The sequence below is a fragment of the Epinephelus fuscoguttatus genome, linkage group LG17 (genome assembly GCF_011397635.1).
Source record: "Epinephelus fuscoguttatus linkage group LG17, E.fuscoguttatus.final_Chr_v1".
In the NCBI taxonomy this organism is placed as follows: domain Eukaryota; kingdom Metazoa; phylum Chordata; class Actinopteri; order Perciformes; family Serranidae; genus Epinephelus; species Epinephelus fuscoguttatus.
The window spans coordinates 3435217-3451468 of NC_064768.1; the positions used below are offsets into that span (position 1 = coordinate 3435217).

Below are 16252 nucleotides of genomic sequence, written 5' to 3' on the forward strand. Positions count from 1 at the left end.
TGACTGTAGAAGGAACATAGTCAGGCAGTGTAACATATTTTTATGAAAAATACTGGTTACACCAATTGACACAACCCAGTGTCATTTGGTGTAACTGGTATTTTTTCATAAAAATATGATTATATACAGGAAAGTAAGTGTGGAGTAAAATGTGGAATAAATGTAATCCACTTTTGCAGTGCAACACTGTTTTTTTTAACAAATTTTACATAATTTGTCAAGCATTATTTAGAAAAAAAGGGGTGCTTTTAGGATGTGTCCTGCTCAATATTGCCAAAATGCATTAAAATTTAAATATGGAAATACTCCAAAAATATCTTATTTCAATTTAATGCTTTTAAAATAAAGTATTTTCTCATAAGTACACTTGAATCTACTGTAGGTGGATAAAATATTTAATATTTATCATTGTTTTGTTGTTACACCATTTGACATTTTCAATAGCATTCAGTCTTACTTTTGATAAAAAAAAATGGTGCAAATGTTATTTCAAATGACATAAAACCAACAAAAATACTGAATGTACATTTGAACAAATCTGATGCATGCTTTTAAAACTATTTGCTATTTACTAAACTATAGATATTTCTGAATTGCTCATCTTGCCAACCCTTATTTGTCACTGACCCAACCAGAGAATGAACGAGGATGGCTGCCCTCTGAGGTGTAAGTGATGGGCGGAGATGATCCGTGGATGAAAGTATGCAGACCGAGTGACAATATTGATGTGGGCCTCAAAGGACAATATACTGTCCAGGATGATACCCAGACTCTTAACTTGAGGGGACAGATGGACTTCAGTTTTATCACTGTTAGGTTTGAGGAAGTAAGCAGTAAGCAGTCAGAAAGGGATTTTGGGGGGTGGTGGGGGGGTGGTTGTAAGTAGGCCTAGTGGATAGATAGAGCAGGGTGTCATCAGCATTACAGCCAAGAGGTAGAAGGTAAATGAAAAATAAAAGGGGACCTAGGACATCCAAGAGGATGTTATGTGAAATGGTATCAACAGCTGCACTTAGATCGAGAAGAACAAGAATAGTTTAAAGCCCAGAGTCAGCTGCCATTAGGAGATCATTAGTGATTTTAACAGAGCTGTCTCAGTGCTGTGACAGGAGCAAAAACCAGACTGAAATTGTTCAAACAGATTGTTGTGGCTAAGGTGAGTATGGACCTGAGCTGCAACTGATCTTTCAAGTATTTTAGAGAGGAATGGTACATTTGAAATTGGACAGAAGTTGCTCAAATTGTTAGGATCTGCACCAGGTTTCTTTAGTATTGAAGTTATAGCAGCAGTTTTGAGAGATGTGGGCACAAGACCAGAGGTAAGGGAGGAATGTACAATCACAGTTATTAAGAAGGAGAGGGAAGTAAGACAGATTTTAACTAGGTTAGTTGGAAGGGGGTCTAACAGGCAGGTAGATGATTTGGATAAACTTACGAATCTGACCAGATATTTCAGCAACTGTCGGAAGTTTAAAACTAGACAGGGAAGGCACGGGGGGAGCACAGAAAAGCAAATCAGGTGAACTGTAGGTAGTACTGACAGATGTGGTCAGTTGCTGGTGAATATTTTCAATTTTGGCAGTAAAAAGTTCATAAAGGTGTTACACTGGGTTGTAGAAAACAGGTGAGGAGCAAGAATATCAGGTGGCCTTCACCTGACTGGATTAAATATGCAAATTTGTGTTGATTTAGCTTTAGCTATAGCATCCTTATAATGAAGTAATTGGTTAGTGTACATGTCTTTATTCAGCACAAGGCCAGTTTTAGCACAAAGGCGTTCCAGGCGACGACTTTTAGCTTTAAGCTGGCATAATTCTGGTGTAAACCAGGGGGCAGAGTGGGTGAAAGAGACACATCGGGTTTTCAGAGGAGCAATGAACATCTCAGACACTAGGGAGTCCATCATTGTAATACAAAACCAGTTCATCAAGGGTGGATAAGTTATCTCTACTGGGGAGGTTAGCAATTCCACTGACAAGAGCTGATCAATGTTCTTAGTGTTACGGTAAGAAATAGAATGTAGCGGTTTTGTTTTTGATAGTGTGAGGTTGACATTGAAACATATTAACTTGTGATTAGGGCTGCACGATTAATCGTAATAAAATCGTGATCTCGATTCATATGCATATGCTAATTTTTCAATGACGGCGATTCTGCCGGCCCCGCCCGTACCAGGAGTTGGGACATCATCTGCATGAAAACAAGCGCTCCCAACAATGCAGCATTATACTACGTGATGCAGAGCGACAGCCGGCCGGGAGTTTGGAAAGCAGCGAGACGGGGGAAACACACTGCTCACTGTAGCCTCAGTTTGTGCCTCATACAGATCTGCTGGTAAAGTTAACTTAGCGTTAGCAAGCGTAATAAAAGATGGCAGAGAGGCAACGTTGTGCAAATAAACCAAAGAATTATTAATTTTCTGTAGCAGTAAACACATGGGCCTATAAAAAAAAATGTGTTAACTAACTATGCTAAAGCTTTACAAGCTATTCAGGGCTGCCAGCGATAACATTAACTTGACAAACAGCAAGGCTACGGCAAGTTAACGTATTGACACTCCTCAGACAGACAGACAGACAGACACACACACACACACACACACACACACACACACACACACACATACACATACCGGACAGCTTCTCAGTCCTTAGCCGCTAACGTTAGCTCATGTACAACACAGGTACCACACAGAAAGTTTTACAAAGGGTCATAATGTGCTTCTACTGACTGTCAAATTGCCAGCAAAAGATGTTTACACTGCAACACGGAGAACAGCTGCCTGCTCTCATGGGACAAAGATCCTCTTAGAAGAAAGACGGATCACTCTGCTCTGCCGCCAAGAACAAACTAGGAGGCAAAGATCCTCTCTGAGGAAGAGGGCTCACTTTGCTGCAGGGTTCACCAAAACGTTTTTTTCTTTTAATAAATTGAACACACATTAAAGAACACACAAGATCCTGTAGAGAATTAATACATATAATACAATACGATACACATTGTCAAATTAAATGAAGGAAGAGGATTTTTTAAAGGCAAATAAAATATTGGGGATTTATGTAAAAATATACATAGAGACATATAAATAATTATATAATTAAAGATATGTAGAATATGTTAGGTGAATACTCCTGTCAAATGCATGGTGTTGAAACGTTTAATTTTGACTTAATTCCAGGCCTGGAATACCTACCTCAGAAAAGTGTTGTTCAACATTGATATTACTGTTAAAATTGTTCAAAAGCTGTAAGAGAAGACAAGAGACTAAAGCTGAAACAGGAGTGTTCCCTCTCTGCTGACCAGAGTTTATGTGCCTTGTGTCTCCTGTATCAGGCACAATCATAGGCTTTGTTATTTAATGATATTTTTTTATTATTTATTTATAATTTTTGTTACTTTTCCTTTTGTATCAGGAAGTAAGCACAATATATCTTTATGTTGAAAAAAATCGTGAGAGAATCATGATCTCAATTATAAGCCAAAAAATCGGGATTCTCATTTTTTCCAGAATCGTGCAGCCCTACTTGTGATCAGAAATGGGCAAATCAGATGCTGCACAGCTGACAGGAGTTACACCAGAGCAACAGATGAGATCCAGAATGTGCCCTTTGAAGTGTGTGGGAAAGTCAATATATTGCTGTAGTCCAAAACTGTCCAGACAAGATATGAAGTCCTTTGTAAGAGCATTGTTGACATTGTCCATGTGTATATTAAAATCACCCAGGAGTATTAAATTAGGGGACAGTGCGCATTAAAAGGTTAAAAAAGCAGCAAGTTCATAAAAAAATTAAAAATAAAAAAAAAATAAAAAATCAGCATTGGGCTCGGTGGTGGGTAAACAGTGGCTAGTATGGTAGGAATGGGTCCATTGATTTGTAGGGCAATGGACACAAATTAAACATACACTGGCACAGTTACAGATGACACTTTCTACTTATCCCTATTGACAAAAGGCTTTACAATTTTACAGGAAGCAAACACCAGCCTCCCGGGTGAAAGTCGGTGGCTGTTGGACCCATCCACCACACCTCCCATCCACCCTAATCGGACTTCCACCCTCTTTACGTTCATTGTTGTGTTTCTCCCTGACACCACCAGATGCCATTAAACAATAACTGCGACTGGCCGCGTACCAAACTGATGTGTCTGACAACAGAAGTCGCTGACCAAGCCCTTGGTTTCGACGACTTCGGAGTGAGACCAGGTTGTGGTTACAGGTAATTATGCCCACACACAACCGCAAACATCACAGTAAATTATCTGACTTCATCATAATAGTGACATTAATGACAGTCAAACAAGAAGAAACATATCTCCTCCAATGATCTGTCAGATAAACACTCCTTTAGAAAGGACTTCACCTTATTTATGTCCATTTAAACTGATGATTCATCATACTGATTTGTTTAACCAGGATTCATCATTTAGGGCTTTTATTTAGTTAAAATCTATGTTTGGTTCCATGCTGCCACATGTTGATGTGATAAGAGTCTTCCTCAATAACTCAGATCAATTAAACATCTTCTTTTCCACCAAATAACCACACAGCTCCAGTTTGAAGTAAGTCTGCTCCCATTGTCTGCTAGCAAAGCTGCCTTGCTCAAAAGAGGAAGGACGTGGTGACAGAGTGGAATCACAAACACTTCTCTCCTCCTCTCTCCTCAACAAACTTCAGAGAGAAAAGCCCAACATGAAGCTCAGAGCTGCAGGAAGAAGAAAACAATGGGAGGAAACAACAGTTTAGAGCAGAAAACACAAAGATAGCACCTGAGGCACAGAGACAATCGGCTTCTATAATAGCCTACAGGTACTTTATCTGTCAGAGCTACTGTCAAACACAATTACAGTCTGATATCATGGGGGGCGGAGACGGGGGTGAGGTGGCGAGGTCTGGCAATAAAGCTCAGGCCTCAGGACAGGAGTCATATTTTCAGCCCGATTACAGTAGCGATTTGGCCTTCACACACTGAAGCTGCAGCCGCTCGCATCATCAAACCACCTCTGAGACCTTTAAAGCAGCCGTCACTGAGCCGGGCTGCGTTCACACACACTGATGTGTTATTTAATGTGCAGGTTTTACTGCTCCCTCTGTTTTATATCACAGTAAACTCAGTCTCTCTAGTCTGGACTCTTTTAAGATGTCTTCTCTGACATTTTTCAATATCTTCTGACATTTAATAGACCAAAGATGAATTATTTAATTATATATTTAGAATAAAAGTTTCACCTTCCAGGTTTCTGCACAAACATTTTTATTTAATTTATTTTACATCAGTTATAAAACTGACAACATTGCATTCATCCAGCAGAGGATGAAGTTTAACAAACTTGCCTCACATTTCTGTGGCTGCAGACAAAGTGACACCTCACCCTTCTTTCCTTTCTTTCTCCTCCTCTGCTAACTTCCATTTCTTCTTCTTCCCTTCACCTTTCAACCACTTTCCTCACTTTTTTCCCTTCACTTCCATCCCTTTCTATCCTCCCATGCTTTCCTTGACTTTCCCCCTTCCTTTTGTTGACTTTCGTTTAGTCCCCTCCCTTACTTTCTGTCACTTTTCACCCTTCTTCTTCATTTCCCTCCCTTCATTTGCTTCTTTTCCTCCCTCCTTTTCCTTCACTTTCCTCCCTTCCTTCCTTCATTTCCCACTCTTCCTTTACTTTACTTCCCTCCCTTCCTTTCCTTTGTTCCCTCCCTCCTTTTCCTACACTTTCCTCCCTTCCTTTCCTTCATTTCCCACTCTTCCTTTACATTACTTCCCTCCGTTCCTTCCTTTTGTTCTTCTCCCTCCCTTTCTTTTTGCTCACTTCTATCCCTTTGTTTTCTGAATTTCCTCCCTCTCTTTCATTCTCTTCCCTCCCTTCTTCTGCTTCATTTCCCTCCTATCCTTTGCTTCATTTCCTCCCTTCTTTTCCATAACTCCTTTCTTTTGTGTCTCCTTCCCTTTATTTTTCACTTCTCCTTCCCCTCCTTTCATTCCCTTCCCTCCCTTCTCCTTTATTTCTCTCCCTTCCCTTTACTTCCCAACCTTCCTCTTCTTCCTTTCCTCCTTTCAATTTATTCACTTCCCACCCCTCCTTTCCTTTCCTTGCCTTTCCTTTCCTTGTCTTTTCTTTCTCAAGGAAAGACAAGACAAAAAGGAAATGAGAAAAAGGATTCTCCCCCCCCCAAAAAAAAAAAATCATTGGATTATTAGAGACAGACAGACACAGACACACACACAGACACACACACACACACACACACACAGACACACAGACACACAGACACACACACACACACACACACACACACAGGATTAGAACAAAAGGCAAGTCCCGCGGCTCAGATTTGCACGGAGAACATAATGGCTGATGGCATGCGGCAGTTTGGAGGCTTTGACAGCGACGCAGCTAATCTTCCTGCACCGGAATAACAGTATTTTCTCCGCTTCCTCCTCCTTGGAGTCTGCCCGCCCACCCACCAGGGACTTGCAGTTTATTGTGTCCAAACGCACCCCAAGGTTAACACACACACAATGGACAGGCAGTGGCAAGCAGACAGACGGCTGCTGATTGCCTGCTCTGGTGACAGATTCGTGAGACAGGTGCTTCGTTCAGGTAAAAAAAAATAACACAAAGACCCGTTTCAGATGGAAACACCTTCACAGACGGTCCGAGGAACAATAGAGAACTGAGTCTAGACTGGGGGGGTGGGAGGAGGGAAGAGGGGTGCTGGGAACACTGGTTTTCGTATTAATCCTGGTTTATATTCTGTGTTTGACGAAGAGACGTGTGAACTTCGACCTCCATCTCAGGATCATATACAAAACATATTATGGAAAAAAACATCACAACAGTAAAGATGGACAATAATCTGCAGACAATGTGTGAGTGCTTCCACCAATTTATTTCTGTATGATGATAGGTACCACACATATCAATCCATCCATCCATCCATTTTTTTGTAACAGTTTATCCTCTTAAAAGGTCGAAGGGGGGGCTGAAGATGACCCCAAATATTTAGTAAATCAAAATTATGAAAAGGCAAAACACACAGATATTTATTTTAAGGAATCCAGAAATGTATGTCTTGCAAAATACAGAAAACAGCTTAAAGTATGTGGACAACTGACCTCAATATGTTGAGCTTGTAACATGTTAAACAGGAAAAAAGTGTTGCACGCTTTAAGAGGTTGCACAGTCTTTTATTCTGACAAAATACACAGCTGTAGTTATCTAACATTTCATTTATGAGTTGGTGAATAAACAATTTCTTGGCATGTTTGTGTTAAAATCTGTGTCTCACTTGTTTTCTGTTTCCCCTTATGTAACTTGACCACAAGCAGTCTCCTAACCCTAAGCCCGAGGGCCAACACTGGTGAGGTCCGGCTCCCAGTCTGTGATCCAGTGCATCCCAAAGCTGTTGGATGAGGTTAATGTAAGAGCTCAGTGCAGTCAGGTTCTTCCACAGCAAACTTCTTCATGAAGCTGGTTTTGTGTACGGAAACAATGTCCAACAGCTCCTCTGAACAAACATCAAAATCCAACTTTTCTAACTGCCTTAAAAAAAAAAATCTATATTTCTGATCTGGTGCCTCCCCTCCTTCATTTTTGGTAAAAACATCATCTTTCTAAGAGCTTATTCATGTTTTTTTATTTTTTATTTTTTTTGTTTAGAGATATTTTATGGGAATTTTTGCCTTTAATGCACAGGACAGTGAGTATGAAAGGGGGAGAGAGAGAGGGGATGACATGCAGCAAAGGGCCACGAGCTGGATTCAAACCCGGGCCACTGCGGCAACGGACTTGTACATGGGGCGCTTGCTCTACCACTAAGCCACCGACGCCCCACCTTATTCATGTTTAATGTTATTTCTTCACGTTTTCTGAGTGCTTGCAAATATGGACCAAACAAAGCAGAACCACTGGTAACCGTAGAGGCAGTGTGGCATAGTTCAAGCAAGAAACAACTGTAGGAGACGATGAATACATTTAAATAATGGCGGAACAGAATAAATCTGTAATATAGTGAAAGCAATTCTCCATCCACGTCAGGAAAATGGCCATAATGGACCAACCCCATCTACAACTGAGCCTCCATTTAAAGGTACAATATTACAGCCTCCTCAACAGTTTGTTGTTGTGTTAAACTTTTAATTCTGCCCTCTAGTGCCATCTATTGATTGTATCTATGCCATCATAAAGGACACATGGAAGTTACAACCTTTGAAGTTATATTTGGTCATCATAGATCAAATTAGACCTTGGGGGTTAAACTTACTAGGGCTGTAGTCAACCAAAGAAAATCTTGGTTGACTAAAGTCGTACATAATCTTCAACTAATCAATTAGTCGTGCATGGGAAAAAAAAAAAAAATCTGCATGTTAAGTTTAGTCTAGTTCGTAGTTTCAAAACACACATTAAACACACATTAAATATGGCTTAATAGTAGGGGTGTGCGATATGGACAAAAAATAATATCTCGATATTTTGGGGGATTTTGACAATAACGATAGTTAGACAATTTTCTTTTAAATACGTGTTTTTAACAGCCTGAGTTATAGCTCATTAATTGTTTCTCATGGATGATATTAATGGACACAGTGTTTTAAAGGAAAAATGTTCTTAAGATTTCTTGCTGCTTTTTAACCTGCTTGCTCTGTTTGTCCCGCAGACTCACCACAAGCCTGTCCCTCACCATCTCACCATGTAGAGCCCCGTAACCGCAGTGCTTTGCCAGGCAGTGCAGCGCCATAATGAAACTGTCGGCTGTCTCACCCGTTTCTTGATGCCGCTGATTAAATTTTGCTCTCTCAAAGATCACATTCCTGCCATTCTCTTCTGCTTGCGTCTCCAATCCATAAGCAATGCGGAATCTGTCGAAGCGTTTAATCCATTTAGGCCAGTCTTCAGCCTTGAAGGTGAACTTTTCCGGCAGGGAGACTTGAAACTGTGTCATGTTGCCGCTTCGTTTAGCTAACTGTGGCTAGGCTAGGAAGCTCCGTAGATGGACTTCTGGTACTGCGAACCCGACCTACAACTAGACACTTTGCGTGTCGCTATATGCAAACTAAGTCACTAGTACTGTCGCTCGCGTATGACTTTACTTCTGACACCATGTTCAGTTATTTGTTTGTATAACCGCAAACCACTCATGAACCACGCAGGCTTCAGGTACTTGAGCAACCCGTTAATTTTTCCCCTGCAACACAATACAGCATGAGTTCCCACCTTACAGGCTTGGACCCTGGGACCTATCACTGCAGTTGACCCACGTCTTCCAAAGCTACTGGAGCATCCGTGGGCGGTGTTGCCATGTTGTCTCGCTAATGTTTGTTTAGCAGCAGGCTAACCTGCCGGGAAGGTGCCAGTGAGAGATCATGTGACCACCTAGGCGTACTGTGGCATGCTGCTGCACGCAAGTTACGTAACTCTTGTTCGGTGAATGTGTGGGGTTTCAACCTGGTTTCAACGTGTGTTTTCAGTTGTTTTTGTGAAGTCATTTACATACTCGATAACATAAATTTGCACATCGTTAAAACAACAATGATAATATTATCATTAACGATATATATCGCCCATCCCTGCTTAATAGAGACAATTTCAAACACAAGTACACAAATCAGCTTCACTATAAATCGCAGAACTGACAGACAGACACTTTCCCCCACCAATACAATATGCTAAAGTTATTAGCACAAGTCTATGGCATTTTACATTGTATAAATTAGCCTAGCGTCTAGCGATTTTTCCCTCTTCTCATATAAAACCAGGGACAACAGCAACATTTAACAAAGGTAACGGCACACAATTTGACTCCATTACAATTGACACCATTCACCGACAAAACAACTGTCACACTAAACACGTTTTCCAAACAAATACAACATGCTAACATTATTAGCGCCAGCCTATGGCATTTTACATTGTATACATTAGCGGAGATTTCCTCTGTTCATATGAAGCCCATAAAAATCTCTAAGTATAAATCCATAAAGGATCACACACAAGACTTAAAATGCTATTTTAGTGGAGGCTTTACTGTCTTCACAATTTATTGTTTCTTATCTGTGAAATACAGGTAAATACAAGCTTTGTTTCCACTGAGGGAAACAGTGTCAGTATACAGAAACTGACTGGAGGTCTGCATCACCACAACGCTGAGTGTTAGGGTGGCCAAGTCCAACTTTCTGTCAACAACAGGGGGGATTTGAAAATACCCCCATTTTCACAGGTAACTTAGCTTGTACCCCCCTCCACAGGAAATAATGGATTAATCCTGGAAAGCTATTGATGTAGCACTTTTCTCCTTATGAAAGTAACACAGCGATTATTCGACCAATGAGAATTTGGTCGGACGAGAGCATATCGACCAAATAATCAACTAGTTGACCAGGAGACTACAGCCCTAAAACTTACAGAACAAACTTGGTTAAAAGTTGTTGACTGAAATCAACACATTATCACTCCCAAGTCATCAAATACCGATGCTTGGTCAGTGGCCCATCACATCAAAATATGACCCACTACGTACCAGCGTGCATCAGTTTTGGATGTTCAGGGACAGTGTGTCAATTTACGTTTGTTACATGCATGGTCTCTTTTCAAAATACACAGGAAATGTACAGTTTCTGCTTGTTATGCATACTCTTTTCAAAGAAAACGTACTATGTTGGTAAACAATGTGTTTTTTGGTATACTTCCTCAAGTTTAGGCAATAAAAACTCGTAGTTAGGTTTAGAAAAAAACATCTGTGGCTCAAGAGGCAGAGCCAGTTGGCCACTAAACGGAAGATCTGCGGTTCAAGTGTGAGTAGATGAACGTGACTTTAGAGTGTGAAAGCACTTTGAGTGGTCGCAGACAAGCAAGGCACAATACAAGAGCAGGTCCATTCGCCATCGTGGTGAGTACATTTGTTACTAACATAATGTAACGTCACATGCCATTAGCATAGTACGCTATACATACTAACACATTATGTCATTATTAAAACAACTTGATTGACTTTTGTTTTAACACAGGACATGAACAGGTGGCTCCCAAGTTAAAGTCCTGAGTTAACTACCCCTTATGGGTTTTCCACAATTCATTTATTCAAGGCGGCCCGCCACGAATAAATTTGTTTTCCAATTTTGGAGCTGGAAAGTTCATTAGGGGCAGTATTGGAATATACAGCCTTTCAGTTATATATAGTACCATGCTGTCGGAGCGCAGAGCACATTCAGGGCACAGATGGAGCAGCAAAACGTCAAGCGCATTGAAAGTGAAACCTAACCGTTCACTCTGCTGGGTCTAAAAGTCTGCATTCACTCACAGCTCCTGTCATATCAATCTGATTTGATCAGTTCTGAACAAATCCCAGATCAATTATCCACCCTGCGATTCACAAGCTGAGAAAAAAAGAATTCATGGAGGGCTCCACCTGTGCTGCGTTCACAAACCCACAAAATCCCCTGAAGTTTGAGAGAGGGGACAAAGACTGGTACACAGGGACACAGAGGCAGCTACTGTCACATACTCTTACTCCGTCCTAAACACTGTACTGCGGCCGTTGCTAGGAACGTCAACAAATCCACTGCCCGTGCCGTTTCATACCACAGCTAAAAGGTGCCTCTATGTAGGGCTGGGCGGTAAGGCTGGGCGATATGGCCTAAAAAAAAAAAAAAAAAAAAGATCTCTGATTTTTTCACAACAAATCCGATTCACGATTTAAATCGATTTTCCCCCTCTACTTAAAATCAATTTTCAGAAAAATATTTGCGGCCTGGTAGCACATACCTCGGCTCCAAAACTTTCAGCATGTGAATAAACCCCAGCTTTTCCATGGTAAATATGGGCACCATATTTCTTGCAAGATACATTGCGACTGCATCCGTGATCACTTTCCACCAGGCCCCTTTCTCATCATACGGCAGTGTTTCCCCTACCTTTATATTGCGGTATAATAAAATTTTCATATCACATTTTTTTTTAAAAACCACATTGGTTTCACAGTATTTGACGGTATTTTGCTTGGGTTCCGCCCACTTGACATACTGCTGTGTTGTGCTATGGCCGATTCAAGTGCTGGAATTTGTTATTTACATGACAACACCTGAACCTTCCCCGCAATAGGGGAAACACTGCTGTTTTTGGTATGAGTTCTTCTGGGTCATCGTGTTCTTCTTCAGTAACGTGTACAGTTGCTTCTCTTTCAGAACTCTCTCCAGTAGCCATTCTCGCCTATGAACTTTTCTCTATGCTCTCACTCTAGCGGCTCTAGCGCGCATGTGGTGGGCAGCGGTGAAATGGGTCCCTGCTGAAACACTTTCCCGCCGCGCACATTCCGGACGTTGTTTGGGCAATTCACCGGTATTGCGGTATATGAAAAATTCATATCATAACGAAAATAAAGACCGGTTTTCGGTACAAACCGGAATACCACACAGCCCTATCTCTATGCGTTGCTGTCTAACACCAACAGGCCAGCAGGGAGTGACACCTGGCTGCTGAAAGGACAGTCATACAGTTTGTTGCTGCAGAGGTGTCAACATACTTTTGTCCATATAGTGCATGTTTAAACACTCTTGGTGTTACGTCTTCTACTTCTTCAGTATTAAAATCTGAGGTATAAATTTTAGCAGATCTTAATCAATCCAAGTGTAAAAAAATAATGTGGAAACCAAAAGCCAAAGTTGCCTCGAAACAGTACAGATGGGTCCTGGTTACTGAACTCTAAATACCATAAATATGTCTCTTTAGTGCTCAGATGATTAGTCCATTAATCAATCATTAACAAAAATATAATCAACAATTTTGATAATCTACTAATCATGTAAATTAAAAAGTGACATCATTCTTTGGTTGTCTCAGATTTAATTCACTACAATCTCAATGATCCATCAGTCAATCATAAAAGAGCCAATAAATCTTAAATGAGAACAGTTGTATCACTTTATGTGTTAAGAGCATTTCAAAGACATAACACCAGCTCCACTATCAGCTGACTGTGACAAAGTGCAGCATTCAGGTGCATCAGAGCATTTTACAACCTTTATGATTCCAGCAGATTTTCTTTCTACAGGAATTCTACTTTATATTTTACGCTCGTATAACTCTCCATCAACAGGAGATCCTCAGCTCATAAACGTTTATGTCCACCTTTTAAAACACATAATACACTGTAAAATCTATTTTCCATGAAAAACGTTGGTTTAACTTCCATTACATCCTGTCAACTCATCCTGCATGTTGATTTTTCCTCCATGCAGCAGTGATTCCGTCCTGCAGCCTCACTCTGACTCTGTTGCCAAAAAGCATAAACACTGACATTAATAATTCAATATCCGGCTCATAATTGGCGGTTAATTGGCGGAACAACGTCCTTCCTGAAGTGACAGCTGTGTTTCACCCCTGGATAATAAAAACATGATCTGGCAGCAGGTAAACGACTTTCAGACAGACCGTCCCCTTTTCTTTGTCATAAATTAACTGTTCAAACTCAACAAACGACACGAAGGCCTCATTAATGAGGCCAATAAAAGCCAGTTCAGGACAACTTAGGTTGTTTACTTTGAGAATTTACTCTTAAATCCCTGATCAGAGTCTGATCAGAGGGTTTAATCCGGTCAAATGACCCCACTGTGATTTTACCTCCAGGATTTACTAAACTAGAGGAGGGTTGATGGAGCTTTTCCAGCATCAATACTGTAGAATTTTTGGTTTTTCCTTTAACATTTTTCTTCAGTTTTTCAACATGGTGAGGAGAGAAATTATGAGGAATCAAAGAAAATGTTTTCAAAGTTTTAATCCATCCTGCACTCTTCATATCAAACACTACAAAACCTGGCAACACTTACAAAGTTATATTTTTGTATCAGAGATACTGCTTTTCACCCGTTCTTTCAGTTGTACATCATTTTCTAGGAGAGCATTTTGGTTTAAGTAAATTATTATCCATTTGGTTCATTCAGAGTCCAAAACAGTTATGTGTACTTCCATCCAAATAAACACCAGTGCCCTTTCATAATGCAGATTATCAGTGAGGAAAATAACAGATGTGGATTCAAGTCAAAAGTCAGCCAATAATGATGTTAAACTGAGTCATTTAGTGTTAAATCAAACCAATAAACCCACAAAACAGCTGACACCATTTACTCAAAAGCACCACAATTTATCCAACAGAAACAATATCCTTAAATATCAGAACTGCTGATTATTTTTCTGTCAAGTGACTGATTCCATTAAATCATCAGATTGATTATGATGTTCTGAGTGGATCCAAAGAGTCGCAGTGGTACCCGATCCAGGACTTTATTTGATGGTTCATAAATTAAGTCTTGTTCTGAGTGAAACCCTGGACTGAGCTCAGTCCTGGTTCTGGCAGTTTTTGCTTTTGAATGAGTCGGATCGGAGGCCGTAAATCTGCTGCTGTGAAGATTTTCTGCATTTGTTTGTCACATGTTTCAGTAAACAGTTTTGGACTGTTGGTCGGATAAAACAGGCAACCTGAAGACGTCATTCTGGACTCTGCAAACTCATAAAGGGACATTTCTACTCAAATCGCTGAATAAAATGATCAGAAAATTCAACAAATGACTCAATGATGAAAAAAGACTCACTGGGAGTACATCAGCTGTCACTGTCCCCCCACTGTGTTCCCTTAAAACACTGGCACCACAGATTGTTCGAAAATAAATACTGGATCAGCTCATTAGACTGCATATAAAGGACTTATATCAGGAACAGAATCTGGACTCTGTTATCAATCCATAAACATCAACATCCACTCTCAACAAGGAAGGAGCCTCCTGTCTGAAGCTCAGGATGTTTTCAGTCAGTCAAGGAAACATGACGTGCAGAGGCAGAGATGGGGGGTGAGCCTTGGTCCTGCAGACCCTGACGAGTCCTGCAGACCCCCTATCATTCCTACAGATCCTGACACGACTTGCAGACCGCCAACAGTCCTGCAGACCTTGACAGGTCTTGCAGACCCTCATCAGTCCTGCACACCCAAACGAGTCCTGCACACCCAATCAGTCCTGCACACCCAATCAGTCCTGCACACCCAAACGAGTCCTGCAGACCCAATCAGATCAGCCCGTTAGCAGAAAGATGAAGTTAACACATCAGGCTGCAGAGAGGGTGACTTGAGTTATTGAATCTTTACACACACACACACACCTGTCTCTTCGGCTCTTTATTGTTGTTGCTGCTGCGCGTGCCGATGACCGGGTGATTGACAGCAATCAATCGAAGCTGCCAAACAGTCACACAAAAAAAAAGGAAAAAAGGCTAACGCAAACACACACATTTCATTTCATCCCATGTCAGGTAACAAAAAGCATCCTGATTCCGATTCTGCATCCACACACAGACACACACACACACACACACACACAAACAGCAAGCAGCGGGCACAAATGCACGCGAACACACACACACACACACACACACACACACACAGTCAATCACCGGGAGGAGCAGAGACGCGGGGTTTCTTGGAGGAAAACGCCGGCAGAAGAAGAGAAAACTCACCTCTGTGGCCATAGCTGCTCAGAGACATTAGATACTCCGTCCAGCCCCAACACACAGGCATATTAATCCACTACAGCTCAGCTTATTTCCAAAAAAACGAGACCGAACAGGCGTGAAAATCCTCCTCCGGCACCGAGCCGTTTCCGGTATAAATCCACCGCGAGAGACAGAGAGCTGACAGAGACACAGACAGGCAGACAAGGAGGGAGAGGGTGTCTCCACTCTGGGTCCAAACGGCACAATGAGGAGTCTCTCAGCAACGCAGCGTCCCCAGCTCCACACCACGCCCTCCTCATTAGCATAATAGACCCCCGCAGCCAACCAGAGGGCGGCACCGCCGCTCTCCGACTCCACCCCTCTTCAATTTAAAGTCACTGGATTCAATTAAACTGCTTCTACCTACAATGATAATAATAATAATAATAATAATAATATAATGACATTAAAAATTTCATAATGAATTAATAAACCATAAACATAATTAAATATAGCTGCAGAAAGTGTTCTGTTTATTTTGTCTTTGATATTTTTTTCTCTTTCGTATTCGACAAAATGTATTGATAGAAATATTAGAATTACTTTAAAATGTTATTTGTCTCTATACACTTTCCTTGTAGTATAATTTTCTCAATACTATATATGTTTTTGTACTGAGAAAAAAATAAGGATATTATTTAGTGGCGTAAAGATGTTAAGATGGGCCCTAGTGCACGCTATCCTGCGTATATAAAGAGACTTGAAATGGGACAACATCAGC

At 40.9% G+C, this 16252-nt stretch overlaps 1 protein-coding gene across 2 annotated transcripts in view; it reads right to left on the reverse strand.

The window, feature by feature from the left end:
- The window catches only part of LOC125904249 (semaphorin-6D-like), a 514236-nt gene extending 498520 nt beyond the window's left edge, over window positions 1–15716 (reverse strand). For both annotated transcript variants that reach the window (XM_049601535.1, XM_049601534.1), the window contains exon 1: window positions 15496–15716. The gene's annotated coding sequence lies outside the window, so the exon portion shown is untranslated. The remainder of the gene's footprint in view (window positions 1–15495) is intronic.
- Window positions 15717–16252: the final 536 nt, after the last annotated feature.